This window comes from Lissotriton helveticus, chromosome 2_2 (assembly GCF_964261635.1).
Source record: "Lissotriton helveticus chromosome 2_2, aLisHel1.1, whole genome shotgun sequence".
Classification (NCBI taxonomy): Eukaryota; Metazoa; Chordata; class Amphibia; order Caudata; family Salamandridae; genus Lissotriton; species Lissotriton helveticus.
This window is the reverse complement of record NC_136060.1, coordinates 183,638,711-183,666,023: the sequence shown is the minus strand read 5'-3', so window position 1 is coordinate 183,666,023 and position 27,313 is coordinate 183,638,711. Positions and strand designations below refer to the sequence as shown.

Sequence of the window (27,313 nt, the reverse complement as noted above, 5' to 3'; positions counted from 1 at the left end):
TAAATACAGGCAGAAAAATAGGTAGACTACAACACAGAATCCATATATTATAAAATGCGTGTGTGGCAAAAACAAATCCTAAGAGCTACATTCGCCCCTTCTAACTGACCAATAAGATTTAAAAGAGTCCCGGAACCTGTAAATGGTAGAATCTAAAAAATGAAAAAAGCACAAATGTTCCAAAGAGGTTATTATTTGAAAATAAATGCAGGAAATAGCTTCATATATCAATTTTTAAGTGTAAAGCAAAGGAAATGTGGGGATGTTGCCAGAGTCCAAACAATCCAGAGAAAATGTTGAAATAAAAACAATGTTGCTGCAATGTGACTCTCCAGGTGGTTCCTTTAGGGAATTTTCCAGTTGGCTGTGTTACAGACAAAGACATTATGATGGTCAGAAAAGAAGGAAAAGATACTTACTTGTATTCGAAGTTGAGAATTGCAGGCATGGTCATTGAAGTAATAAATGGTAGAATAGTTTGCACCTGTGCAGAAGATCCCAGAACGTTAAATATCTGAACCTAAGTCTGAAGGGTATAGAGCCCAATTCAGTGAGAAGATTCCATACAATGACAATGCAGCATAATACGTACCTTTGCTGCCCAGAAACAGAACTGAAAAATGAAAGAAATGAAGGAAAATGCAGCCAAATAGGTAGCCTACTAAGCAAACTGAAAACTGCACACTGTTCCTTTTAAGGAGACAGATTCCCTATCCCAGCACACCTTGGACTGGCAGTTGCTTCACGGAGTCCGTTTGTTTTGAGATGCATACAGATACTTATTACAGGTCGCCCTACCACTCATGACCTGAGACCTCGGAGGCGATAGGGTAATTTAAGACTTCTAAGAAAATGCCCAAGATTTTCTTTTTTGCAGAGTTTTATATAGCGCAAACTAGACCCGAACCGAATCGTGTATCAGAGCGCTTTACATAGCACCAGTTACGTTACATGAGGATACACATTTATTTTAGGCCCGGGAAGATTAAGTGATTTGCCCAGAATCACAGGAGGTTTTGGCGTCGTTACCGAGACTCGAACCCAGATCCCCAGGACCGAGGTCGAGCGCCCTAGCCGTTAGCTTAGAATACAAGTAAGGATTAGTTACTTACCTGTAATCCTAGTTCTCTTCCAGGGGTATCCTCATCAAAGTCATAAGCATTAGATTATTTCCACCCATGCGCGGGACCCCGGACACACTAAATTATATGTGCCCCACATATATATAACCATATATATATATAAGCATATATCAGACCCCCAGGATATAGCGGCATGGATTAGCAAATTTAGCGGCACAAAAATGGAAATTTAGCGGCACAAATACGGAAATTTTGCGGCAATTTAGCGGCATTTTATTTGGCGGATTTTCCTACAACAAACACAGATATCTGTGTGTGTTGGTCCCTGGTGTGTCTGTGGTCTGTGTGTTTTAGTCTCTGGTTTTGATTAGGAATTTGAAGTGACCTCCTGATCGTAGAAGGACAATACAAAAACAAAAAATAAAATGTGAAAGTGAACATTTAGGTTTCATCTACCTATCACATATCAGATGTTCCTTTTATAACTCTATTAAGCTAACAGAGCGTAAAATAGCTCAAAGTCACAACATTAAAAAATAAACTGGTGGCAAACATGTTCGGTACATTTCAAACGCACTTTTTATAAATGCTGAAGATGATGCTGAGGTTATTGTATTAGATTAAGCATCGCCACAGATCACGGCAACATGCATGTCTTACTAGCATCTCGGAAACATGCTATTTCACATCTTGTAATGTTCTTTAAAAAACAGGCGTTCGGGGAGCTTATCTGAACTGTCAAACCACTGTGGCACGCAATCGAATGATTGCTGCAAGACACTCACATAATCACATTTTTGGCACTTTTGGGTAAATTTGTTTATTTGGTAAGTATTCTTGGCGGGCGCGATGCGGAAGGATAGACGCATTTACAGTCTTCGGATTGCATGCTCTGGCTGAGGGATGCCGCTGCCTCCTGATCTAATTTATTAGCCTGCCCTGCTACTGAGCCGTGCCCGGCATGGACTTGAGTACTGTCTGCTTCTTGAACAGCCTGGCACAGCTTAAAGACAGATTCATTTTAGAAGGTGCTGGTATTTGGTGTTTTCAGGCAACAGCTGTTGCTTTGTAAATCGTGCCATGATGTCAGCGATAAAACCGCGTTGCAGAGAAACAGCTGGTTTCTTCCAGAGAAAGTCATGCTGAGATGCGATCTGGCATTTCCCGTTGCATAGAGATGCTTCATATGGCTGTTTCAGGAGCAGAGTTCTTCCATTGTTTTGCCACACGAGGCGCACTGCCTAGTACCCCCCCGCCCCCATCCCTTCGCAGACCGGCCCCGCCCCCTTGAAAGGGATCTGTATGTCTAGATTTTGCGGGCACTTTTCGTAAAAATGCCGCGATTTTAACAAAAGTGCTGATTTCGCGGGCACTTTTGTTAAAATCGTGGCATTTTTACCAAAGTGCCGATTTCGCGGCAAATCGCGGCATCGCGAAATCGCGAAATCCTGGAGGGTCTGATATATATATGTCCACAAAAAGGGTCCAAACATGAAGACGCACACTATCAGCGGGTGCTCAGCGCAGGGGTCGGACCCAGACCCATATTTCATTTACGTGCTTTCCAAAAGACGTGGCACTCAAGGGAAGTTTAGATGTTCAAAAAGTGTTTATTTAGTCAAGCTCAACCGACGCGTTTCAGCCTCCACGGCTTTGATCACGGTAGGTGAGTCCCTTCTTTGTTACACTCTTTATACCCCCACATGATCTTAAGATGTTGCATTGTGGGTATCGTAGTGCACAAGTTCTGAGAATGTTCGTGTTAATTAAAAAAAGGGGACGAATACATGTTCTTTGTACACAGGGTGACATGTCTAATCAAATACAAAACGTTAGGATATAGTATCCTATTTATAAGCAAAAAATGTTAATCTTAAAGTAATGGTATAGTACACCACTTAATTATTCATTGGCATCATTAAAGTTCTCTATAGTGTAAAGACATCATAAAGCACTGACATCTGGGGGTGAAGCAAGTAATAGTACATTTAGACCCCTGGGAAAAAAGAAAAAGAAAAAGAAAGGAGAAGGAGAGGAGAAAATAAAGGATAGTTAAGAAAAAAGAGAAGAAAGAAGAAAAAAAGAAGACAGGGAGGTTTTATAAACATTTCTTGTGGCTTGTCAGAACAAACTCCTCATTTTAGATGAAAAAAGATTTTTGAAAGCTATATCATTGTTTATTCGAGGTGAACGGCAAGTTCCTCATCAAAGTTCATCCCTCTCGGCATCTTTGTTTTCAACCGGATGATATATCGGGATTCTAATTGGCGTAGTTCCCTTTTTCGATTTCCACCACGTTCTTTGGGCAAGATGGTATCAATCCCATAGTATTGCATGGCACGCCAATCGCCATTTTGGCAGGCAATCATATGTTTGGCAGTAGCATAAGCAATGTCTTTATTCTTCACTGCTCGAATGTGTTCCAGAATGCGCTTTTTTAATGGGCAGATTGTGCTGCCTATGTATTTCTGACCGCATTTGCACTCTATAACATACACAACGTATTGTGTTGTGCATGTTATTTTCTGTTTCACTTGTATTGTGTTGCCATTGGGGTCCAAAATTGATTTTGTGTTTTTCCCAATCTTACAAGCCTTGCAAGAATTACACTTGGTGAAGCCTTTCCGTTGTTCCTCTAGCCAATTCATCTTTTCTTTTACCTCGAAATGGCTGTTTACAAGAATGTCTTTCAAGGATCTTGTTCCTATATGTTGTTGTAGGTTTGGTACCAATCAGTTCTCCTATGTCTGGATCTTTTGCAATCAAATGCCAATGTTTCCGCATTTTGCTCATAATGGCTCCGCTTTCTTTACTGTATGTCGTTACAAATCTCGGAATTGATTGGGCCTTTTGTTGTTCTACTTTACTTTTAGGAATCAAAGTGTCAATCCTTGGTATACCATCAATTTTTTTCTTGTTTCGCAACAATGTATGGTTTTGGTATCCTCTTTCTTTAAATCTTAGAATCGTTTCCTGCATTTTCTCTTCTGCATCTTCTGGTTGGGAGCAGTTTCGTTTCATACGCATGAGTTCTCCAAAAGGAATACTATTCAGCAGGGGTTTGGGGTGAAAGCTGGTCCCGTGCAGTATGCTGTTTGTTGATGTTTTCTTTCTATAGAGTGTAGAATGTATCTTATCATCCTCTATATACACAAGTGTATCAAGGAACGGGAGCTTTGTGCGACTTGTTTCATATGTGAAAGATAGTCCCAGTTGGTTGTTTGCTAACTTTGTGTAGTAATCCTGAAATTGCTTTTCATTTCCATTCCATATTACAAACAAGTCGTCTATGAAACGAACCCACAAAATAATTCTTTCAAGATCTTCTGAGTTTTCTGGATCCCAGGCTACAGTCTTTTCCCACCACCCCATGGTGATGTTCGCGTAGTTCACTGAGAACGAGATGCCCATTGCTGTGCCACAGAGTTGTTTAAACAAGTCTTTATTGAAGTAAAAGATGTTATTGGTCAGACACATTTCGATCATAGTCAAAAGCATCTGTGTGTGTTTCATCTCAGATACCTTCCTTTGGTTGAGATAGTATTGACAAGCTTTCAGGCCTATTTCATGTCGTATTGAGGTATAGAGCGATACTGCATCTATTGTTATCATCAGGTATTGTTTGTTCCACACAACGCCATCCAGGATCCTTAAAAAATCACCAGTATCCCTGATGTAGGAGCTTAGGTTTTTGGCAATGGGGGCTAGGAACTGATCCACAAATTCTGACATATTCTCATATAAGGAGTTGCAGGAAGAAACAATAGGTCTACCAGGAGGATGGAATAAAGTCTTATGAATTTTAGGTAGAAAATAAATGGTTGGGATAACAGGGAAATCGTTGGTGAGAAATTTGAGTTCATCATCATTGATCAAATTTTCATTTCGCCATTGGGTTAACTTGGTTTGTAAATCCAGCATCATTTTGTTGATTGGATTTGTCTTTAGTCTACTGTAATTAGAGGTCTCATTTAATTATCTGTAGGCTTCAAAGAGATAGTCTTCAGTGTCCATAATCACAGTGTTGCCACCCTTGTCTGCGGGTTTTATTATTATTTTGTTATTTTCTTTCAGATTTTTGTATTTGATTAGACATGTCACCCTGTGTACAAAGAACATGTATTCGTCCCCTTTTTTTAATTAACACGAACATTCTCAGAACTTGTGCACTACGATACCCACAATGCAACATCTTAAGATCATGTGGGGGTATAAAGAGTGTAACAAAGAAGGGACTCACCTACCGTGATCAAAGCCGTGGAGGCTGAAACGCGTCGGTTGAGCTTGACTAAATAAACACTTTTTGAACATCTAAACTTCCCTTGAGTGCCGCGTCTTTTGGAAAGCGTGTATATATATATATATACAAATAAGCAATTGCAGCCTAATAAATATCAGAGCTGAATATGCAGTAAAGAATTTCCATCATACATGAAAGAAATGCATTAGAAACATGAGAAACAACAGCAAAGCTTATTTAGAAACTGTTTTAATGCTCAGAAAACAGTAGAACTTCTCATAAACCATAGAAAGCTCCCAGGCTGCATTGCAAATTCCCAGTCTAAAAAGACGGAACAGCTAACCTATAGCTGCATAGCAGTAAACTGACACTGTGCCTTTAAGGCACTCCTGACCCCCAGCTTCCCATCATGCCTCAGGGGAGACAGTTAGGTCAGTTGTTCTTTGCGGAGACTGAATAAACCATGGAACATAGGCTAACAATATCTCCAAACAAATAGCAAGCCTTTGCCCGGGAAGGCGGGAGGGTTGCTTATGACTTTGATGAGGATACCCCTGGAAGAGAACTAGGATTACAGGTAAGTAACTAATCCTTCTCTTCCAGGGGATCCTCATCAATAGTCATAAGCATTAGAATAGAATAGCGAGCCTCACCTCATCTCCCTGCGGGCAAAGGAAAATACATGAAAAAACATGATAAGAATGCTCGGGCAAAAAACCCAAGGTAGGATAGAGCTCTATCCAAACAGATGTCTCAAAGAGGCCTGGCCTACTTGAGCACCAGCCCTGGAATCAGATTCTAGGCAGTAATGCCTCGTAAAGGTATGAACTGATTTCCAGGTTGCAGCCTTGCAAATCTCAGACATAGGCACGTCATGCAAGAAAGCCACTGTGGCCGCTTTCCCCCTGGTGGAATGCGCTTTGGGAGGTAAAGGTAGGGGCCTTTTCGCCAGCTCGTATGCCAAGGTGATACAGGATTCAATCCACCTAGAAATGGATCTTTTCGCTGCAGGAAACCCTGTTCTCATGGCGCCATAGTTGACAAATAACTGGTCTGTCTTTCTTATACCTTTAGTACTACTAAGGTAAAACTTAAGTACCCTCTTGAGGTCTAGAAAGTGAAGAGCCTGCTCAGCTGGAGATGCAGGATTAGGAAAGAAAGACGGTAAGGAAATGGACTGATTGATGTGAAAATCAGACACCACCTTAGGGAGAAAAGAAGGATGGACCCTTAGCACTACTCTGTTGTGATGGAACACAGTGTAAGGCTCATTGGTGCACAGTGCCTGGATCTCACTGACTCTGCGAGCCGATGTAATGGCAACCAGAAAGGCGGCCTTCCAGGATAAATGTTGTAGGGAAGCCCGATGTATTGGTTCAAACGGGGGACCCATCAGCTTGGACAATACCAAATTAAGCTCCCAAGGAGGAGAAGGGCTTCGAAAAGGGGGGTACATTTTCTTTAACCCCTGTAAGAAGTCCTTAACCACTTGCATCTGGAAAAAAGAAGGCTGCGTAGGAGACTTCCTATAGGCCGTAATGGCAGACAAATGCACTCTGATGGAAGCATACTTAAAGACCAGATCTTGCTAAGTGTTGGAGGTAAGGGAGAATAACATCCTCCTGGCCCTTGGTCGGATCCAGGTGACGTTCCCTACACCAAAGAAAAAACCTCTTCCACTTAAACGCATAAGACGTTCTTGTGGAGGGCCTTTTGGCTTCTCTCAATATATGCATACAATCAGGAGGCAGATTCAAATGTCCGTATTGGAGGACCTCAGGAGCCATGCGGTTAAGTTCAGGGAGGGAAGGTTGGGATGAAGAATCCTCCCCCCATCTTGGACAGAAGGTCCGGCCTGCATGGCAACCTCCTGTGTGGAAGTACTGACAGATGAAGAAGGTCCGGGTACCACCACTGCCGTGGACAATCCGGAGCTACCAGGATCATGGTCATGTCTGATCTGAGGAGCTTGGACACCACCTTCGAGATCAGGGACAGAGGAGGAAAAGCGTAAGCAAAGGTCCCTGACCAGTCCATCAAAAGTGCATTCCCTCGTGTCCCTGGACGATGGAATCTGGACGCGAAGGCGTGGTATTTTGCGTTTACGTCGTCTGCGAAAAGGTATTTCCGGACGACCCCACCGATGGAAGAGGTCTGCCACCACCTCGTCGTGCAGCACCCAGTCTGGCTGGTCTTCGAAGTGCCTGCTGAGTGCGTTTGCTTTCATGTTTAGCTCGCCTGGTAGGTGCACTGCCACCACTGTGAGGTTCCTGGCGAGCAGCCAGTGCCAGATCGGCGGCGACTCCAGGGAGAGGGGACGCGACCAGGTTCCGCCCTGTTTGTTCAGGTAGAACATGGTCGTCTTGTTGTCAGTCTGGACCAGCACCGAATCAGATTCTATGGCAGGCAGAAAAGCTTTCAGAGCTAGATGGACCACTCGATGCTCCAGCATGTTTATGTGGTAAGACTGCTCCTTGGTCGACCACCGCCCCTGTATCTGGAGGCGCCCCATGTGCGCCCCCCAGCCTTGGAGAGACGCGTCCTTCACTATGGATTGTACAGGGAGGGGCTGATGAAAAGGAACTCCCACCATCAGATTGTGCTGTTGAATCCACCCGGAAATGGAGGATTTCGCCGCCTGGGAGAGAGATATTCGAACCTCCCATCGACCTGTAGCCTGATCCCACTGATCCTCTAGAGACTGCTGCAAGGGACGCATTCGCAGTCTGGCGTGGGGGATGAGGAAAATGCACGACGCCATGGATCCTAGCAGAGATGCCACCTGCCGGACCGTCGGGCACTGTACCTGGAGCAGAAGCTTGCATTTCTGCAGCATTGAGGACAGTCTCTGATCCGAAGGATACACTCTTCCCACGCTTGTGTCCAGAACGGAGCCAAGATAGTGGATGCTCTGAGTGGGAGTCTGCACTGACTTGTCCTTGTTGACATGGAGGCCAAGTTTGTGCAGGTGCCGCAGGCATGTCTGAAGGTCATGATTCACTTGCTGCGGAGATGGACCTTTCAGCAGCCAGTCGTCCAGATATGGGTAGACGAAGAGACCTTTTTTGTGTAGGAAAGCTGCCACCACCGCCATACACTTGGTGAAGACTCTCGGCGCTGACTTGAGGCCGAAGGGCAGAACCTTGAACTGGTAGTGTTTGTGGCCGACCACAAACCTCAGGTACTTGCGGTGGTGCTTAGCAATGCAGATGTGGAAGTACGCATCTTGGAGGTCCACCGAACACATCCAATCTCCGACTTGAAGATGTGGACATATTTGGTGAAGGGCCAACATGCGAAACTTCTCCTTGATTATAAACTTGTTTAGAAGTCGAAGGTCCAGAATAGGTCAAAACTTGCCCTCCTGATCTTTTTTGGGGACAAGAAAGTACCTGGAGTAAACTCCTCTTCCTCTTTGTGAAGGAGGTACCTCTTCTATCGCCTGCTTCTGAAGAAGAGCTCTCACCTCTTTTCAAAGCAGAGGCAACTGATGGTCGCGACTTTTTCGGTGGAATGTCCTGTGGACACGCACGGAAACGAAGTGCGTATCCATTCCTCAGTATATTCAGCACCCAGCGATCTTTTGTGATGCTGACCCACTCTGCTAGATGTTGAGATACGCTTCCTCCCACTGGAGTGGGTAACTGCGGCAGAGGAAGACACTGTTCATGACTTGCCACCTCTCGTCGTGGCAGAGGACTGCTGGTGACCTCTACCTCGGTTAGACTTCCCTCCTCGAAACTAAGGTTTGTTCTGGATCTTGCCTTGGGACCACTGAGGGGTTTGAACCCACTGTTTAGGCCCCTTGCGTTGGTTAGACTTGTAGCGGCGCTTGAATTCTTTCTTCTTCTCTAAACCAACCGCTTTAACAGTATCCAACTCAAGGACAGGATCAAGACTTTTGCCGAACTCCAGCGGGAATACAGCCTGAGTGATAGGGAATACTACCGCTATCTTCAAATTCGCCATGCATTTGCTTCGGTGTTTCCGGCTGGTGCCGTTGTCCCGGAATCCTCCCCCCTGGAAGATAGGGTGCTCGATGGACATGTCCCTGATAGTACCATCTCTCATATATAAGAAGCTTATTAACGCCCGCTTTGACCTCCTTGTACAGCTCCGTAATACCTGGACCGCGGATGGGCTTGAGTTGGATGACGAAGACTGGCAGGCCGCGGTGTCGTCTCCAAAGGAAGTGGCGATTCCGGCGCGTCTACGGCTAGTGCAATTGAAGATTTTACACCGCGTCTATGTCACGGGTCCACGCCTGATGAGGATGGGTTATTCGTTGGATGGGTTGTGCAGGCGTGGCTGTGGTATGCTTGCTACTTTTCTCCATATCATATGGAAGTGTCCGGATGTGGTGTCTTACTGGAAAAGCGTGCATGACATTATGGAAGAGGTGACGGGTGTGTCTTTACTGCCAGAGGCTAGGAGGTGCCTTCTGAACGTCTGGGAGCCCAATGATTATAGCGTGGCGCAGACTCGGTGGGCCACCCTCGGCAACATGATCGCCAAAAGGGACATAGCCCAATTGTGGGGGTCCCAGAGGGCACCCTCGGCGTCGGCATGGATGGAATGCATGGATTGGTGTATGTTTAGGGAGAAAACGGTGTATACTGCCCGTGGTAGGCCTAGGAAATGGGGTAAGGTGTGGGGTCAGTGGAATGCGTATCGAGGAGAGATTTGTACCCCCCCCTCCGTAGATTCCGTTGCTATCCCTCTGTCTCCGTGACCTCGCTTTCCATGCATCCTTCTCCTATACCACACAGTCTGCTTGTCCACTCTTGGCCCTTCTTTCCACCCCCTTAGGATTTATCCTTCTTTAGACCAGCCTCAGTGGCTGGCTTTCCCCCCCTGCTGGTGGAGATGGTCACTTCGACAACAGTCTTACCTCGGACTTTGTTTCTGTGTTGTTTTGTTTAAAATATAAAATGTGAAACCTTTTTATTATCCCCTTACAGCCGCCAACCCTGTTTATTGACGTGTAAACATTGCGATTGATTCCATGGGTTGATGGGCCTTGTACTGTTTTCGACTGTGTTGCGGATTATTACTGACCGGCCCTGGGGGGTTGTAGGTCTGTATTTGTATGACTTTTCTGATAATAAAGGTTTAAAAAAAAAAAAAAAAAACAGTGTCCAACTCTGTTTTCATCCGCGCCATCTCTTCTTCTGCGTGAGCTCCGAAGAGAGAAGAACCAGAAAAGGGAAGGTTAAGGATCCTCTGTTGGGCATCAGGTTTCAGGCCTGTGAGCCTTAACCAGGCCGACCTCCTGGCGCATACTCCATGAGCGTAGGAATGGGCAGAGAGTACCGCACTATCCGCCGCCGTACTAATTATCTGATTAGCCACCAGGGAACGGATTGAACTCCGTGACAATCTCATCGAAATCCTTTTGATCTTTGGGAAGCTTGGTTTTAAAACGCTCCAAAGAGTCCCAGAGAGCTCTATCATAATGGCCAAGCAGCGCAGCCGCACTGGAAACCTTGAGGAGGCCGCAGATGTACAGGCTCTACGACCCCACCAGTCTTGGGATCTGCTCTCCTTGTCAGGTGGCACGGAAGAGGAGGCTGACACCGCATGAGTCTTTTTGGCAGCCGCCACAATCACGGAGTCTGCAGGTGGATCTGTTCTGACAAAGACTGGATCCGATTAAGCCGGTTTGTACTTCTTTAGGAGACGCGCTGGCACTGCTTTTATAGTCGCTGGCTTCAGAAAAGTGTCCATGACGGGGTCCAAGATCCCCGGGACTAACGGAAGCAGAGGTCGAGATGCCGTTTTATGGTTGAGAGTCTCGAAAATCACCGTAGTCGTGACTTGCGGGACTGACATCTCGATATTGAGTTTCCTGGCACCTCTCTGCAGGACATCATGATAGGTGTTTTTATCTATGGGAGAGACCCTGGAAATTGGGCTGTCCGATAGTGTGGGAGAGTAATTCCTCCTTGAGGAGCAGGTGGATGAAGAAGAGGAGGTAGATGGTGTCCTTCGCCTTCTCTGATGCTCCTTGCGCCTTCGCTCCTGCGACCTTCCGACGCATTCCTCTCGCCTCGGAGAACGTGATCTCACAACCCTTCTCTCCGGAGATGTGCGTCTGGGAGGACTTTCCCTGTCTGCCTCCTCAACCAGTCTCTGAAGAGGTGAACGATGCACAGAGCTGGCATACTCCTGCATGCGTTTGGTAGCGCCAGAGTCCCGCCAGCGACTCAACGGCAATTGCCATCTCGGGGACAACCTAGCAGCCGTCTGGACCTCTTTGTATCTGGAGGGAGACTTTCGGGCGCGTGCAGCCACTTTCGGGGAGGCAGATTTGCTTCTGGAAGAATGAGAAGACGAGTGGCGCGAAGCTGACTCCGTTACCAGCACCACTGAAGCATCCCTCGACCTCGCCGAGCAGTGTCTCGACGTCGAGCGTGCTCTCGACGGCGATCCATGCAGTCGATGATCCCGCCATCTGCTCGATGTCGAACGTCGTCGGGACGGCGACCTGCGGTGAGCTGGTGAACGCTCCCCCGACGTCGAACGGCGCCTGTCCATCGACGTCGAATGCCTCCTGGACGTTCTAGCAGGCTGTGGAGGGGTTCTTCTATCCCTCGACGCCGAGCGCCGTCGAGACGACGCTGGAGACCACGCCTCGACGCCGGTCGCCGCTGTGATGGCGACGGCGGAGGGGTCCGTGCACTCGACGTCAATCGCTGGTGGGACTGCGATGATCGTAGAGAGCCTGCCCTCGAGGTAGAGCGTCCCGCCGACGCAAGGTCTTCACCCCTCGACGCCGAACGTCGTCGAGATGACTATGGCGGAGGGGTCTTGTTCCTCGACGCCGATCGTCGCCAGGTTCACGACGGCGGAGGGGTGATACTCCTCGACGTCGATCGTCGCCGGGTTGACAACGGCGGAGGGTCTCGGGTTCTCGACGCCGATCGTTGCCGGGTTGACGACGGCGGAGGGTCCCTTCTTCTCGACGCCGATCGTCGGCGGGTTGACGATGGCGGAGGGCCTCTTATCCTCAACGCTGATCGTCGCCGGGTTGACGACCGCGGAGGAGACTTGTCCGTCGATGCCGATCGTCGCCTAGTTGACGACGGCGGATCTCAAATCTTCGACGAGCCTTTTTGACGGCGATTTCGCAGTCGACGGTCTTTTCTTCGACGAATATTCCTCTTGAAGGTCTTTTCTCAGCGCCGAGCCCGACGCTGATGCAGAGGGACGCGAGGACATGTGCCTAGAAGTGGATCTAGGCCTCTTGGATCCCTTCTTCACAGGGGACCTACCTCTAGATTGACTTGCCAGACCATATAGGCGAATCCTCGCCCTTTCCTTCAAAGTCCTGCTGGTAAGGGTCTGACAAAGAGGACAGGTCTTGGGATCATGATCCTCAGGAAGACAGAGAATACAGACCTCATGTGAGTCTGACTTGTCCTTTTTCCCACAAGAAGGACAAGAGTCAAAAAGAGAAGGCATTTTCAAAGCCAGAAAATGCCCTAAACTGCCAAAAAAAGACAGCTACTGACTTTGAGTCAAAAGACACCGAAGTAAGTAATAAGAGTTGTGAAAAAGAATGAATTTTCTGACAGAAATCAGAAAAAGAACGGAGCTGTGTTGCCAGGATCCTTCTAGAAGGAGCCGGAAAGAACTGACCTAACTGTCTCCCCTGAGGCATGATGGGAAGCTGGGGGTCAGGAGTGCCTTAAAGGCACAGTGTCAGTTTACTGCTATGCAGCTACATGTTAGCTATTCAGTCTTTTTAGACTGGGTATTTGCAATGCAGCCTGGGAGCTTTCTATGCTTTCAGTGGTTTATGAGAATTTCTACTGTTTTCTGAGCATTAAAACAGTTTTAGAAACTGTTGTTTCTCATGCATTTCTTTCATGTATGATGAAAATTCTTTACTGCATATTCAGCTCTGATATTTATTTGGCTGCAATTGCTTATTTGTATATATATATATATATATATATATATATATATATATTTATACATATGGCACATATAATTTAGTGCTTCCGGGGTCCCGCGCATGGGTGGGAATATTCTAATGCTTATGACTATTGATGAGGATCCCCTGGAAGAGAACATTTCCTTCTGCATCAGAATCTTCTCCAACAGTCACAAACGCTGGACTAGAATAGCAAGCGCATACCAAATAAAATTGTTATTTGCATCTTCTAATCCAACCCAAATAGATTCTTCAACGCAACTTGCCTAACCAGGGTGTCCACTCTGGCATTGGAATCTTAACAGTGATATTTAGAGAAGACATGAGGAGATTTATAAGGAAATAATTTACATCTTTCATTCAGGGCCAGATTCCGATGCGTTTAGGAAATATTCTGACCGAATCGGTTTAGGAATGGTTTCCGACCGACTCGGATCGAGAAAGTCTGAACAACCGAGTACGAAGCATCCGGATGCTTTCAGATACGATTTGGTTTGACTCCCATTGACTTCAATGGGGGCCTATGTTCCAATCGAATGCATAAGCTCCCATTGAAGAAAGGGGGGGCTGGAGAAAATCTTGGGCCACCCTGTGGCTAGCACCCCTTGATGCCTGCCACACTGTGCATGGCTGGTAAGTGGGGACCCATGGGCCCTATTGGGAAGGCTCTATGTGCAGGGGGGCCCGCTATGAGCCCCCAAAGTCCGATTCCGACAGCCGATTCTAATCGGACGGCACAAATCGGAAAGACTGTCTGAATCCTGCATCTTAATCGGTCGCTTGGAAACGCAGCTCGTAAAGACGTACGATTCTGCTCCCTATGGCTCGGTCATTCCAAATGTAGTCGGGTTCAGATTGGGATATTCCTACCAACTAACTCGCATCGTACTCGTTCAGTTGGAAACCTTTCTGATTCAGTCGGAAATACACGTTCCAGACCCGAATCGTAAGGAGCAAATGTTGTTAGGACGCCTTCCTAACTGCATCAGAATTGGGCCCTTAGTGTAAAGTTTTTCATCCATACCATCCTAGCTACTTTAACCCTAGTGGAACGAGTCCTCAGGTTTTCCATCAACAGTCTATTCGCTAAATGGTAACAAGGAACAGGACATGAAACAAGTCACCTCATTACAAACTGTTTAGGGGTCACCAGTCCTCTACATAGTGCATAAAAATGCATATTTAATAAATGGCCAATTAGATTGTTAAATTTGTGGTTGTTTCTAAGTAGTAAAGCAAGACTCAACATCCAATGAATGGAGGGACCTTTCAGCAGGAATTGAAACGTTACCTTAAAAAAACAGCAATGAGATAGCCTGGTGTAAGAAACTGGCTCTAAATATACTGCACCAAAGTGAGGTACGGTGTGTATAGAGTCCAAGAGTCCCCAGAGGTAGGCAGAGGTTAAAGTTAGATAGAACCTTACTCTCTAAAGTGGTTGCTTGGTCGAGCAGTAAGGAAGTATCAGATGACAGTGTTAAGCATTTGATGTACAAACTCAGTCAGCAAATGAATTCACACACTCAAGAACTGAACTCTAGGCCAAGTATTTTTGTATAAAAAATCTGTTTTATTTCTAGAACCAAGCAAGCCTGTTACAGGTATGCATAAAAATACTTAGCAGTAATAATTTACTTGTGTGAACACAGTTCAAAATTGCAGTAAAACTTGTACTGGTTTTGGTTACAGTTTAAGGAAGCAGATTGCAACACTGAGCAGGTATAGTACATTCGAATGAATGGGCTTTAACAATAATTGCAAGTAAGTAGCTTTTACTATACTTTTTCTAACTCAGTGCTGGATGCCTACATTCAGCACTGGGACAATTCCTGAAAACAGTTGAAAAATGCTTTTGGTTATTGTTGCCATTTTTAAAGAATATTTCAAGTTTTCAAAACTCCACACCAAGTCGTTTTTTCGAAAGAGAATTGTCAATGTTATTCAATGGAAGAAAAAGTGGTTATCGGTTTGCAGGTAAGTAAACGACTGTGCAAGTTAAGGGTCTGGGGTTAGACTCAGGGGTCCCCCAGGGTCATTGATGCACTGTGATTGCACCCTCAGGCACTAGGGGCAGCCGGGTGCAGAGTGTTGAGGCCCAATGTTCTCCTATGGAGAATACGGGGCTCTGGTTGGTGGCTGCTGGCAAGCAGGTCACAAGGCAGTGGGAGCAAAGCTCCTAGGGGTTAGCTCAGGGTAAGTTGGGAACCAAAGTAGCACCAAAGGTGCACCCTCAGCAGCACTAGGGCGGCCGGGTGCAGTGTGCTGTTTTGAGGTCGGGTGCCCTGTTGATTTCAATGGAGATTCTCCGGAACAAAGAAACACTGCAGGCTCGGGGACGAGGATCTTCCAGGAGCGACCACCACTTCGAGAGGTAAGTTGGGATGTTGAGGGTTAGTTAGGCACCGCTGGGTTGGGGACACAAGGCAGTGGGGCGTCGGGTGCAGGGGTGCCTTGGGACGTCCGATTTTCTTACCCGTTCTGGTCGCGGTAGGGGGGTTCCTCTGGATTGAGGCTGCAGGCGTCGTCAGGAGGCTTAAGGCAGGTCAAGGGTCGCAGGATATCGGGTCAGGATCGCCAGGGCGGGGGGGAGCTCCACGTGGTATTTTTCCGCTCAGGCCTGATTCAGGGGGTGCAGAGTGGGCTGGATTTGCGGTTTCGGGCTGGCACCAGAAGCTGCAGTTTAAACACATCCGGTGTTCTTGGGAGAAACAGTGTGGAAAGTGAAGGCAGCCATGCAGGTCCTCCGGGGTTTGTCAGGTTGCTGGACACGCTGGGATTTTCGCAGAAACAGGTTCATGGGGAGACAGGCCTGAAAGGGTGGGGCCAAGTCAGTGGGTGTCGTCCTCCTGTTAGCTCTGCACGGCTTTTCGCCCTTCTCTCGTTTTCTTGTTGCTGCTGGATCCAAGGAAGCCCCTAAATACTAAATTTAGGGGCGTTACAGGTAGGAAAAGGGCAGGGACCAATAGGTCCCTTCCCTGGGGTGGGTACACCCCCTATTCTGCCCCTCTTCAGTAGGAGGGGGGCAGGAGCCTGTCCCTGGTTGGCTGGGTCCACCCATCCTCAAGATGGCGGGGACTCGAGGTTGTGCTTCACCTCGCCTCCCCCACCTTAGGGGTGGAGTTGGCAGAGGTGGGCACACCTCTCTTCCTCACTTGTTTTTCCCGCGGGTTCTCCCGCCCAAAGTGGGGGGTAGAACCAGTGGGGACCAGATGGAGAGTACAGCAAGTGGTCTGGAGAGGCTCACAAAGGCGGTATGCCTTTAAAGCTTGTCATTCGTGAACCCTGCCCATCCTGGGGAGGAGGCTTGGCACCTCGTCCCAGAATGTGCATTCTAAGGGCCCCGAGAGCAGCCGCTCTCGACCCAGGGGTCCAGTAACATGTCTGGTGGTGGCAGCCTAAGTAGCCACTCAGTCAGGTCACTAGAGGTTGGTCCAGTTTCAGAGGGCACCTCTAAGATGCCCTCTGTTGTGCATTTTACATTAAATCCCACACTGGCATCAGTGTGGGTTTAATGTGCTGAGAAGTTTGATACCAAACTTCCCCGTCTTCAGTGTAGCCGTTATGGTGCTGTGGAGTTCGTAATGACAAACTCCCAGCACCATATACTCTTAATGGCAGCACTGCACTTACAGTGCCCAGGAATGGACCTGGGTACTGTAGCGATAGAGGGCTCATGCACCTGTACCCTCACCACTGGCATAGGCCACCCAGATAGATGGGTGACTGATGTATGCCAGGGCAGTGGTTTGTGGGCATGCCATACAGGGTTGTGTGCCATGTCGACTTCACTTTGTTCTGCACCAAGACACGCAGCCTGGAAAGGCAGAGTGTGAATGTCAGGGTACAGGGCCTCTATGAGTGGCACAATAAGTGCTGTAGCCCTTCTAGGACTTCCCTGGTCACAGTGCCCTGGGTACCAGTGGTACCATTTACCAGGGGCTGACATGTGGCCAGAGATGTCAATTGGGTTAGTTTTGGGGAAAGAACACAGGCCCTGGGAACCTGATTGGCAGGGACCCAGGGCACACCAAGAAAAAGTGCATCAGTAGTCTGGCAAAAAGTGGGGGGGCTAATACAACAGAAACCCACTTTCTTATACCTGGATAATGTGAAAAGCAAACCACTTTCGTAAGGAAAGACAGGTGATTTCTCGTTACTTCTGTCCTGGAATGGAATACAGTCTAAGGTTCAACAAGCAGAGAAAAAGCCTGTATCTCACTTACCCCTTCGGACAGAAGCGAAAGCCACTACAAATGTTGCCTTCCATTAAAAATGCTACAATGTGGGGGTGGAAATGTCACCTGTGTAATTGTCTTCGGTGGATACTGCATCGAGTGCCCGAGTCCCACATCTGAGTTGATGATTCCGGACACGGCTATTATTGAGCGTATGAGCAGGGAGGATTGAGGGGACTGTGTAGGCACCATTAAGAGGTACTTTAATGATTTAGCTGTCGGAAGTCTATTCAGGTGGGAAACGGCGACTCATGAAAATGTTTGGTTCATCTAATTTTCATCTGTGAATCTTAGCTCATATATTGTGGCTGAATGCTGTACTTGCGGTTAGGGTACGCTGGATCTTTTTTGCACTACACATGGGTGTCTTTTGCTTGAGGTTTTAAATATAGGGATGATGGCACAGGTACCTGTGTAGGTGGCTAGTTCCTTGCTTCAGTTACTATATCCCTGTTAGACCAACTGGGGTGTTGTGTTCGTCCTGACACGTCTGTGGGTGGGATCCTGAAGTCATATATTGGTACTATGGTTGCTCGTGGGAGGGTGTGGCATGGGACGTTTGTTTCTCAAGATCTATACGTGAAGAATTTTCTGGTTGTTACAGGGGGGGTGTAGCCATCTTAGCATCTGGGTAATTCAGCAAGTGGGACAAAGGAACTTACAACACAATGATTGCCACTACTAATTATAAATTTACTTCCGGAAATGTAAGAGGGGTTGCCATTCGTAATAAACGCTATTGAGTGCTATCACTTATCCAACGTCATGGGGCTAGTATAGCAGGTCTCCACGAGACCCACTTAAATGAGAACGAGATTGAAAAGCTTACAAAAAAAAATGGAGGGGGCAGATATTACACTACTTACTTGTCGTTCTCTAGGGCTAGGGGGTGCTGGTTTGGATAGCTCCCAGGGTGCCATTTGCATTAACCTACATGGAGACCGATGTGGAGAGCCGATACATACTGGTTCAGGGTACATTAGATGGCCTGGAAATGGTGGTCATTCATTCATATGGTCCAAATACAGATGACTCCTTATACCCTACACTGATGGATGTAATGTTGGTTACGACAGATGGATATGTTCTGGGTGGGCGATTTGAATTGTGTGGTGAATGGAGATTTGGATCACCAACCTCCTCGACAGGGCACTTAGTCAAGGATGACGACCAGATTGGTTGAAGTGATGTCTCAACTGGGGTTCAGCGACGTCTAGAGTACAACTTGTAAGAAAGTGCCCTCTTTTTGCATGGTTACCCCCACTGTTTGGCAAACAATTGATGTACTTTGATTGAGTGTGCCGTGGGTTCCTGCCAACCAGGTACGCAGGGCCTATGCTCTTTTCCTGAACTGTATTAATACAAAACCAAATTGGAATTCTTTGGCCACATGTCAGTCCTTCGTAAATGGTACCATAGGTACCAATGGCACTGTGGCCAGGAAAAGCCTCAAAGGGCTGCAGCACTTATTGTGCCACCCTTGGAGACCCTGTACCAACACACACCGTGTCTCTGCTCCCGGTTCCTGCTTCAGCCGCCGCCACCATTACACATTACATCGCATGCGTTGTAGAAGCCAATGCGATGTAATGGTATTGTTCACTTCGGTAACGATATATCTGTAAGACACAGTAGTTAGTGTTAGATTTCTTACCTTAGAATATCCCCAGGCGTCAGAATGGATCCAGAAAGATTTTTCGTCAGCAGTACCCTTGCGGGTCGGTAAGCGTCGTCTGCGGCTCCACGTCCGTTGTCATCGCCGGGATGATGTCGTCTGAGTACTTAGACGTCGCCCTCGCGTGCGGACGTCAGTTCTTTACATAGCTTTCCGCGCCAGGAACGCAGAGCCATGCAAGAAACAGACACTGGTGCCATGAAACTAGGGCCCTCAAAGGGAGATACCTTAACCCTAGATATCGGTTTCTTACAGATATATCGTTACCGAAGGTAAGTAACTTGTGCATCTGAAAGAAAAAGGTTAGTGTTAGATTCCTTACCTTAAAATAGATACCCCAGCAATACCAACCCCGGTGGTGGGTCTGCGAACCAAGACCACACCATAAAGTCCTGGAGAATGGAACGGCCGAAAAAGCCATCTCTCCGGACTTGGCTGTCCAGGCAGTAGTGCTTAGCAAACGTGTGCAGCGCGGCCCACGTAGCTGCCTGACAGATGTCCTGAAAGGGGACTCCCCGACCCAGGGCAGTAGTAGCTGCCGTGGCCAGAGTGGAATGGGCACGCAGCCCCACAGGAGGCTCCATTTCCGCCAAGGAATAACAGACCTTGATGCACAAAACGACCCACCGAGAGATAGTCTGTTTGTGCATCGCCCGTCCCTTCTTAGTGCCCACATAACCAACAAAGAGCTGCTAGTCCACCCGGAACTGGTGTGTGCGGTCTAGATAAAAGGAGAGCGCATGTTTTGGGTCCAGACGGTGGAGCCTCTCTTCCTCTTTCGAGGGATGAGGAGGCGGAAAGAAGGTGGGCATGGTGATGGACTGCCCGATGTGAAAGGCTGTAACCACCTTGGGCAGGAAAGAAGGACGAGTCCTCAGAACAACTTTGTCCGGATGGACAGAGAGGAAAGGAGGCTTAGAAGATAGAGCCTGGAGCTCACTCACTCTCCTGGCAGAGCTGATGGCAACCAGGATGTAGTTGTAAGAGTCAGAAAATAAAGAGGACAGTTATGAAGTGGCTCAAAGGGAGCTCACATCAGATAAGTCAGTACAAGGTTCAAGTCCAACTGAGGTATCACGAAGGGAACAGGAGGAAACGGGTGTGTGAGGCCCTTCAAGAATCTATTTACAACCGGGGACTTAAAAGGTGAAGGCTGATCAGCAAGTTTTAAGAAGGCTGAAATGGCCGAGAGATAGCCATTGATGGTGCCCAGAGCAAAGCCCTGCTGGGCAAGAGAAAGAAGGAAGAGGAGAACCTCTGGAAGGGGGGGAGGGGGGGGGAAAGTGGATCCACAACCTTTTCTGTGCACCATGCCACCAATTTGTTCCACCTGCATGCGTGTATTGTTTTTGTGGAGGGACGCCTGGCTGCCAGAATCACATCAGACTTCAGGAGGCAAGTCAAATGGCCTCAGCTGTCGCCGCTCAATCTCCACGCATGTAGGTGGAGACTGGAAAGGTTTGGGTGGAGGACCGTCCCCTGTTGCTGCGACAGAAGGTCCTCCTGAAGAGGCAGATGAATCGGGGGGGATCAACTGACATGCTGAATAGCTCGGGATACCAGTAGCTTCGTGCCCAATCCGGAGCCACAAGGATGACTTGGGCCAGGTTACGCCGGATCTTCTTCAGCAGTCTGGGCAGAAGTGGTATAGGCGGAAAGGCGTACAACAGACCGCAGCTCCACTCGTGACGAAAAGCGTCACCGAGTGAGTGCCGCCTTAGAAATTCAAACGCACAGAACAGATGACATTGAGCGTTCTCTTTGGTGGCGAATAGATCTAACCAAGGCTCTCCCCACTGCTGAAAGAGATGTTGCGCCATGTCCGAGTTCAGAAGCTATTCATGATCCATCTTGCACCAGCGGCTGAGTTTGTCCGCCCTGGCATTCAGAGAACCTGCCAGGTGTTGAACCACCAGGGTGAAGCCCTGGTGTTCCAGTCATGTCCAGAGGCGCAGAGCTTCCTGACAAAGGGTCCACGACCTCACCCCGCCCTGTTTGTTGCAGTACCACTTGGTGGTGGTGTTGTCCGTGAACACTTGCACTACACTTCCCCGGACAGAGGGAAGGAATGCCTTCGGTGTAAGTTGGATCGCCCGCAGCTCCAGAAGGTTGATATAGAACCGGGACTCCGCCGGAGACCAGAGGCCTCTGATCTCCGCCTCTCCCATATGGTCCCTCCATCCCAGGAGGGACGCATCAGTCACCACAATGTGCACCGATTGGAGAAGGGAGAGGGATCTGCTGCTGACCCAATCGCGGTCCGTGAGCCACCACTGCAACTGTCTCGCAGTGACCTCAGATCAGGACGTGGTCGGATAGGTTGCCCTGATGCTGTGCCCACTGAACATTCAGGTCCCACTGCAGAGCCCGCATCTGCCACCGGGCGTGACGCACCAGAAGGATGCAGGAGGCCATCAGCCCCAGGAGCCGCAGCGTCAACCTGACCGAAACTCGGGATAAAGGCTGAAAGATCGGAATCAGAGCCTGAATATCCCGAACCCACTGCTCGGGAGGATAAACTCGAAACTGCGCCGAGTCCAGAACCGCTCCTATGAAGAGGAGCTTCTGAGAGGGAATCAGGTGCGACTTCAGCACGTTGATGGAGAACCCCAGCAAATGCAGGAGGTCAACCGTAGTCTGGAGGTGGGAGAAGACTGTCTGGGGCGAGCCCGCCTTCAACAACCAGTCGTCGAGATAGGGGAAGACTGGAACCCCTGATCTGCGCAGATGAGCTGCGACCACCGCCATCACTTTCGTGAACACCCGAGGGGCACTGGTGAGGCCGAAGGGGAGCACGGTAAACTGAAAGTGCTCGTGACCTACCGTGAACCGCAGGTATCGCTGGTGGGCCGGCAGGACGGGGATATGGAAAAATGCGTCCTGCAAGTCCAATGCTATCATACAGTCTGCAGAGTCTAGGGCAGCCAGGACCCGAGCTAAAGTCAGCATCTTGAACTTCTACTTCCGGAGGAAGCCATTGATGCTCCGGAGGTCCAAGATAGGGCATAGGCCTCCTTTGCCCTTCTTGGGTACCAGAAAGTAGTGGGAATAGCAACCACGTCCTAATTCTGGCCCAGGAACGTGCTTGATGGCCCCCTTGGCCAAGAGGGCCATAACTTCCTCTTGCAGAAGTTGCAAGTGATCCCCTGACATGCGGTAGTACTACGGTGGCATGGCTGGAGGGGTCGCCTTGAAGGGGAGGGAGTAGCCCATTCGGACGATTTGTAGCACCCACCTGTCCGAGGTGATGGCGGACCCTGCCCCCCACTGGCGTCGAATGGGCCTGAAAGCTCGGATTAGGAAGGCTTTGAGGCAGATGCTGCGGGAGTGGCTGTGGACTGACCAGGCCTCAGTCCCCCTGCACCGCCACGGCGGTTTCCACGTCAACGACCGCGCTGACGTTGGTTCTGCGGCCTGTGGCTGGACGAACGTGTGGGGGCACCCCTTCCTTGGCCACGAAAGGGGCGAAAAGCATAAGTCTGCTGGCGCTGGCCCGACAGGCCCAAGGACTTGGCCGTAGACCTGGAGTCCTTAAAACGCTCAAGCGCACTATCTGCCTAATCGCCAAAAAGGCGACGGCCATCGAAGGGCATGTCCATGAGCGTGGACTGGACATCCCCTGAAAAACTGTCGGGCTCAGCCAGGCGTGGCGACGGATTGCCACTGTCGTGGAAATCACTCTGCCCAGCGGGTCTGTGGTATCTAGTCCACATCTGATTGAATAACGTGCTGCATCCCGCCCCTCAGCAAGTGCTTGGGCGAGCAGTGTCTGGGCCTCCTCCGGACACTGGGGCAGCACGTCCGCAACCGTGTCCCACAAGGAGTGGGTGTAACGGCCCAAAAGGCAAGCGGTGCTGATAGACCGCAACCCCAAACTCAGTGAGGAGAACAATTCCTTTCCAAACTGGTCAAACCTTTTGGATTCCTGATCTGGAGGAGCAGTCGGGAACGTGGTCTGGGATGTAGAGGCCTGGATCACCAGGCTCTCAGGGGTAGGGTGAACGGACAGAAAGCAGGGGTCGCCCGGAGTCGGGCAGTGGCGTCGGGCCATGTTCCGAACCACAGGGGGCACTGTGGAGGGCTTGGACCAAGTGCCCATCAGAACGTCTGAGGGCTTCATTGAATGGCAGCATATGCTCCGAAGAGCTTACTGGCGGTTGAAGCACCTCGGTGAGGAGATTAGTCGTCACGGGCGCAGCAGGGAGCTCAAGTGCCAAAGCCTTGGCTGCCCTGCACAACACCACACCATAGGTAGAACCCTCCTCCGTAGCCACGGAGGGAGGAGAGATGAATCCAGGGTCAGGCAATGTATCCAGACCCCTGGCCTCCCCAGCTCATCTGCCCAGTCCTGACTTAACTGGCACTGCCGTGCCAGAGGGTCTTCAGACCCCTCCCAGTCCTCCCCCTCATCCGTGTCCTGATAAACAGGCAGAAATGACGGAGCCGGGTCATAGATGAATTGCTCACCCACTGACGCCGGAGACGGCGCCGAGCGCCGCCGCTCCGACGCCGGACCGAAACTGGGGGCGATGTCGTCCAAAGACGGCGCCAGGAGCGGCACCATCAGAGTCGGTGCCAGCGGAGGAGTCGTGAGGTCAACTGGCTTCGTACGGGATCCAGGCCTGGATCCCCCGGGGCCCTGTGGCATCGGGAACGAAGTCGGCGACGGGGCCGAAGCCGCCAGCCGCCAGGGCCTTTAGTCGGGTCTCCGGGGCCCGAAGGCACGCCGACAGGCCTCGACGGAGGGAAGTGAATCCTCATAGCCATGAGGAAATCACGTATCTCCTCCGGTGTCGCATGCAGCCCAGGGACCGGAGGGTATGGGGCCAGATGAGACGCCTGCGGCTCCAGCGGAGCTGCGCGGTTGGTGTCACCCGAACCCTCAGCCGTGTTGTGCGACCAACAAGGGGCGTCGTAAGAGCGGTGTCGCCTCTTAGACTTCTTTTTAGAGGGCCTTGACTTACCTGAGTGCAAGAACTTGGAGCCCAAAGAACGGTGTGGGCTCAGTGACTGATCCCTCGACTTCCTCCTCGACCGGGACCATGAGCGGCAAGGAGCCGACTGCCGGATCTCAAGGAGCTTACGGGACTGCTCCCGCCTAGCTTTCGGGGCTCGACTTGTCGTCGTGGTCGGCCCTGAGACAGTAGAGACACTGGCGGTGGGGGTCGGTCACAGACATCAGGCGATGACCGGTGTCGCACGGCTTGAATCCAGGCATCCCTACCGGCACCAGGAGTCTATATCGACTCGAAAAGAATAGCCAAAATAGCCAAAAAGTTAGTCAAAAAATGACTAGGGTACTAGCCCTTCCCAGATCTAGGCTTGCTATCGCGGAAAAAAGAACTGACGTCAGCGCGCGAGGGCAGCGTCTAAGTACTCCGACAACGTCATCCCGGCGATCACGACACCGATGGCGGACACGGAGCTGCAGACTACGCCTACCGACGCGCAAGGGTACTGCTGACGAAAAATGTTTCTGGATCCAGTCTGATGCCTGGGGATATTCTAAGGTAAGGAATCTAACACAAACCTGTTTCTTTCAGATAACCGCGTTGTGATGGCTGTTTCCACCTACAACCCACTGCCCTGGCATAGATCATCCACCCCTCTAGCTAAATGCACTAAACCAGTGGAGAGGGTACAGGTGCATGAGCCCTGTATCCCTATAGTGTCTAAACTAATTCTTAGACATTATAAGTGTAGTAATGCCATTAAAAGTACATGGTTCTAGGAGTTTGTCATTACGAACTCCACAGCACCATAATGGCTTTACTGAAACCTGGGTAGTTTGGTATCTCAGCACATTAAACCCACGCTGAAGCCAGTGTGGGATTTAATGAAAAATGCACTCCGAAGGCATCTTAGAGATTCACCCTGAAAAACAACTTAACTAGTGTCCTGACCGAGTGTCTGCTTGCCAGCTGCCACCCCCAGTCATGTTTCTAGACCCCTGGGTCGAGAGCCTGCTGCTTTCAGGGGTCTGGAACAATGCACATCCTGGGACGAGATGCCAAGCCTCCTCCCCTAGGAAGGGCAGGGTCCACGAAGGGGAAGCTTCAAAGGCGTGATGCCTTTGTGAGCTACCACATCCATTTGCTACCTCCAACAACCGGCCCCAACCAATTCTGACCTTAACTTTAGGCGGGAGAATCAGCAGGTAAACCAAGTGAGGTGGGGTTGGCAAATGTGTGCCTACATTTGCCAACCACACCCCTCAGGTGGGGGAGGAGAGGTGAAGCACAACTCCTAGTCCCCGCCATCTTGCAGATGGGGGACCCAGCCAACCAGAGAGAAATATGCCCCTCTACCACTGGAGGGTGGCACAATAGTTGGGTGTACCCAGTCCTAGGTAGGGCCCCTAAAGCTAGTATTTAGGGGCAACCCTGAACTTTGCCTCCTCAGACAAGAACCAACCAGAAGAGGACACTTCCGGTGTAACAGTGATGCTGATGGCCAGACGAAGAATAAAAGAGCCAGAGCCCTGGTCAGCTAGCATTGGTCACTGTAAAGCGCCGATCAGCTCCTCGAGTGCAGAGAGCGCCGCATGGCATGCAGCTGCGATCAGGAGCAGTGATGGGAAAGGGCGGGAGCAGAGGAGCGGCGGCTGAGGGGGGCCGGTGCTCAAGGTCACACGAGTAGGAATGCCCGATAAGGCGCTGGAAACAGCGGCAGCTGGGCCGGCATGGACGGAGAAGAAGCCCGCCCTGGAGAGCAGCCATCTTTCAGGTTACCTCACATGACAGACACTGAAACACAGCATCCCCTCTGCGATGCACAGACTCCGACTGATGGGGCTACTGTGGCCTCCAAAGCGGGGTGAATTGTACCCGACCCTTATCTTGTACATGGGCTTTGTAGAACATAACACAATTCTACTGTTACAATAGACTGCCCACCGAGACGTGATGGACCCTCAGAGCCGGCGGCTGCCCTGCATAGGGCAAAACAACCCCGGGCACATGAAGCAGGAGACCAGCACAGCACACGGGGAGAGTCCACATAGCAGCGCTTAGACACCCGCACCTCTTCCCCCCCCCGGAGCCCTTTGTGCCCGGCCCTTATGCCTCCCGTGTGGTAGAGATGTTAATACCACAGCTGTGCAGGTAGGGCATACTAGCCCTTGGGCTGTGCTTCAAATATGGGCGGAGTCTGTGCAGGCAGCGTCCCCTAGTACGCGAAATGGCTGATTGTTGAAATGATTGTTGAATAGTGTGGTGACAGGGGTAGTAGTGCTTACCTCTCTGCAGCGCTGGAATTTAACATCATTACGCCAAAGCTTCTTTTTCTTTGCGCCACTCTGCCTGGAGTTCCATGAACGTTAATATTTCCCATCCTAAAATAGCCGCTGAAGGGTAGGCATGTAGCAGGCTGGATCGTCGGCTGTTGGGGAGCTGCGCAGTGGGACTTGCGCGGGCTCAGGTCTGCGTGTCTACCTGGTGTGTGCGGCAGAGAAGGCGGGTGCAGCGGAGGAGGCTGCTGCTGCTACATTGGCGGCTGAGCTGGGAGGCGAGCCGCTACCGCCTGTTGAAGAGGAGGTTGGGGCCAATGCTGGTGGTCAGAGGGTTGCTGGTGAACGTTGCTTTGCTCGGTTTGCTGGTGTTTGGCGCCTGGCAATTGTGGCGGCATTGGAGCGGCCGGCGGGATGGCCCAGGCGAGGGCATAGAGGGGGAGGCCCCGCCCTACCCCGCATGAAACGCCGGGACTTTACTCTACAGCAGCTGCGGCAATACGGGGGTATGCCCTGCGGAGAGGACGACGTCGGAGGGGAAGGGTCTTCTGCCCCACCGGGAGAGAGCCGCATCCTACTGGCTGTTAACGGGAAGGTGTTCGACGTGACCAAGGGCCGCAAGTTCTGCGGTCCCGGTGAGGAGGGAGAGGGCATGGGAGGATGCTAGTTGTTGGTGCATGCGCATAATGGGTTATTTAACGGCTTGGGACAGTCATCGGTAGGATTTTGTGTACTGTAGAAGCCTGCTCTGGGTTATATGGCTGTGTGGGGGCGCGGCCACATGGTATGTTTCGGTAGCATGTGGATAACCAATACAGGGAAAGGCAAGGGAAGTGGAAAGGGGTGCCAAGGGAGTGTGCGGGTGAGTCTCACTACTAGACAGAGTAAACCCCTGAAAAAGCGCTCGCCATTTT

The 27,313-nt window shown here is 49.8% G+C and overlaps 1 protein-coding gene across 1 annotated transcript in view; it reads right to left on the bottom strand.

Moving 5' to 3' along the window:
* PDS5A (PDS5 cohesin associated factor A) overlaps positions 1-27,313 on the bottom strand; it is a 1,342,323-nt gene that overhangs the window by 985,145 nt on the left and 329,865 nt on the right. The gene's annotated exons all lie outside the window — the stretch shown is intronic.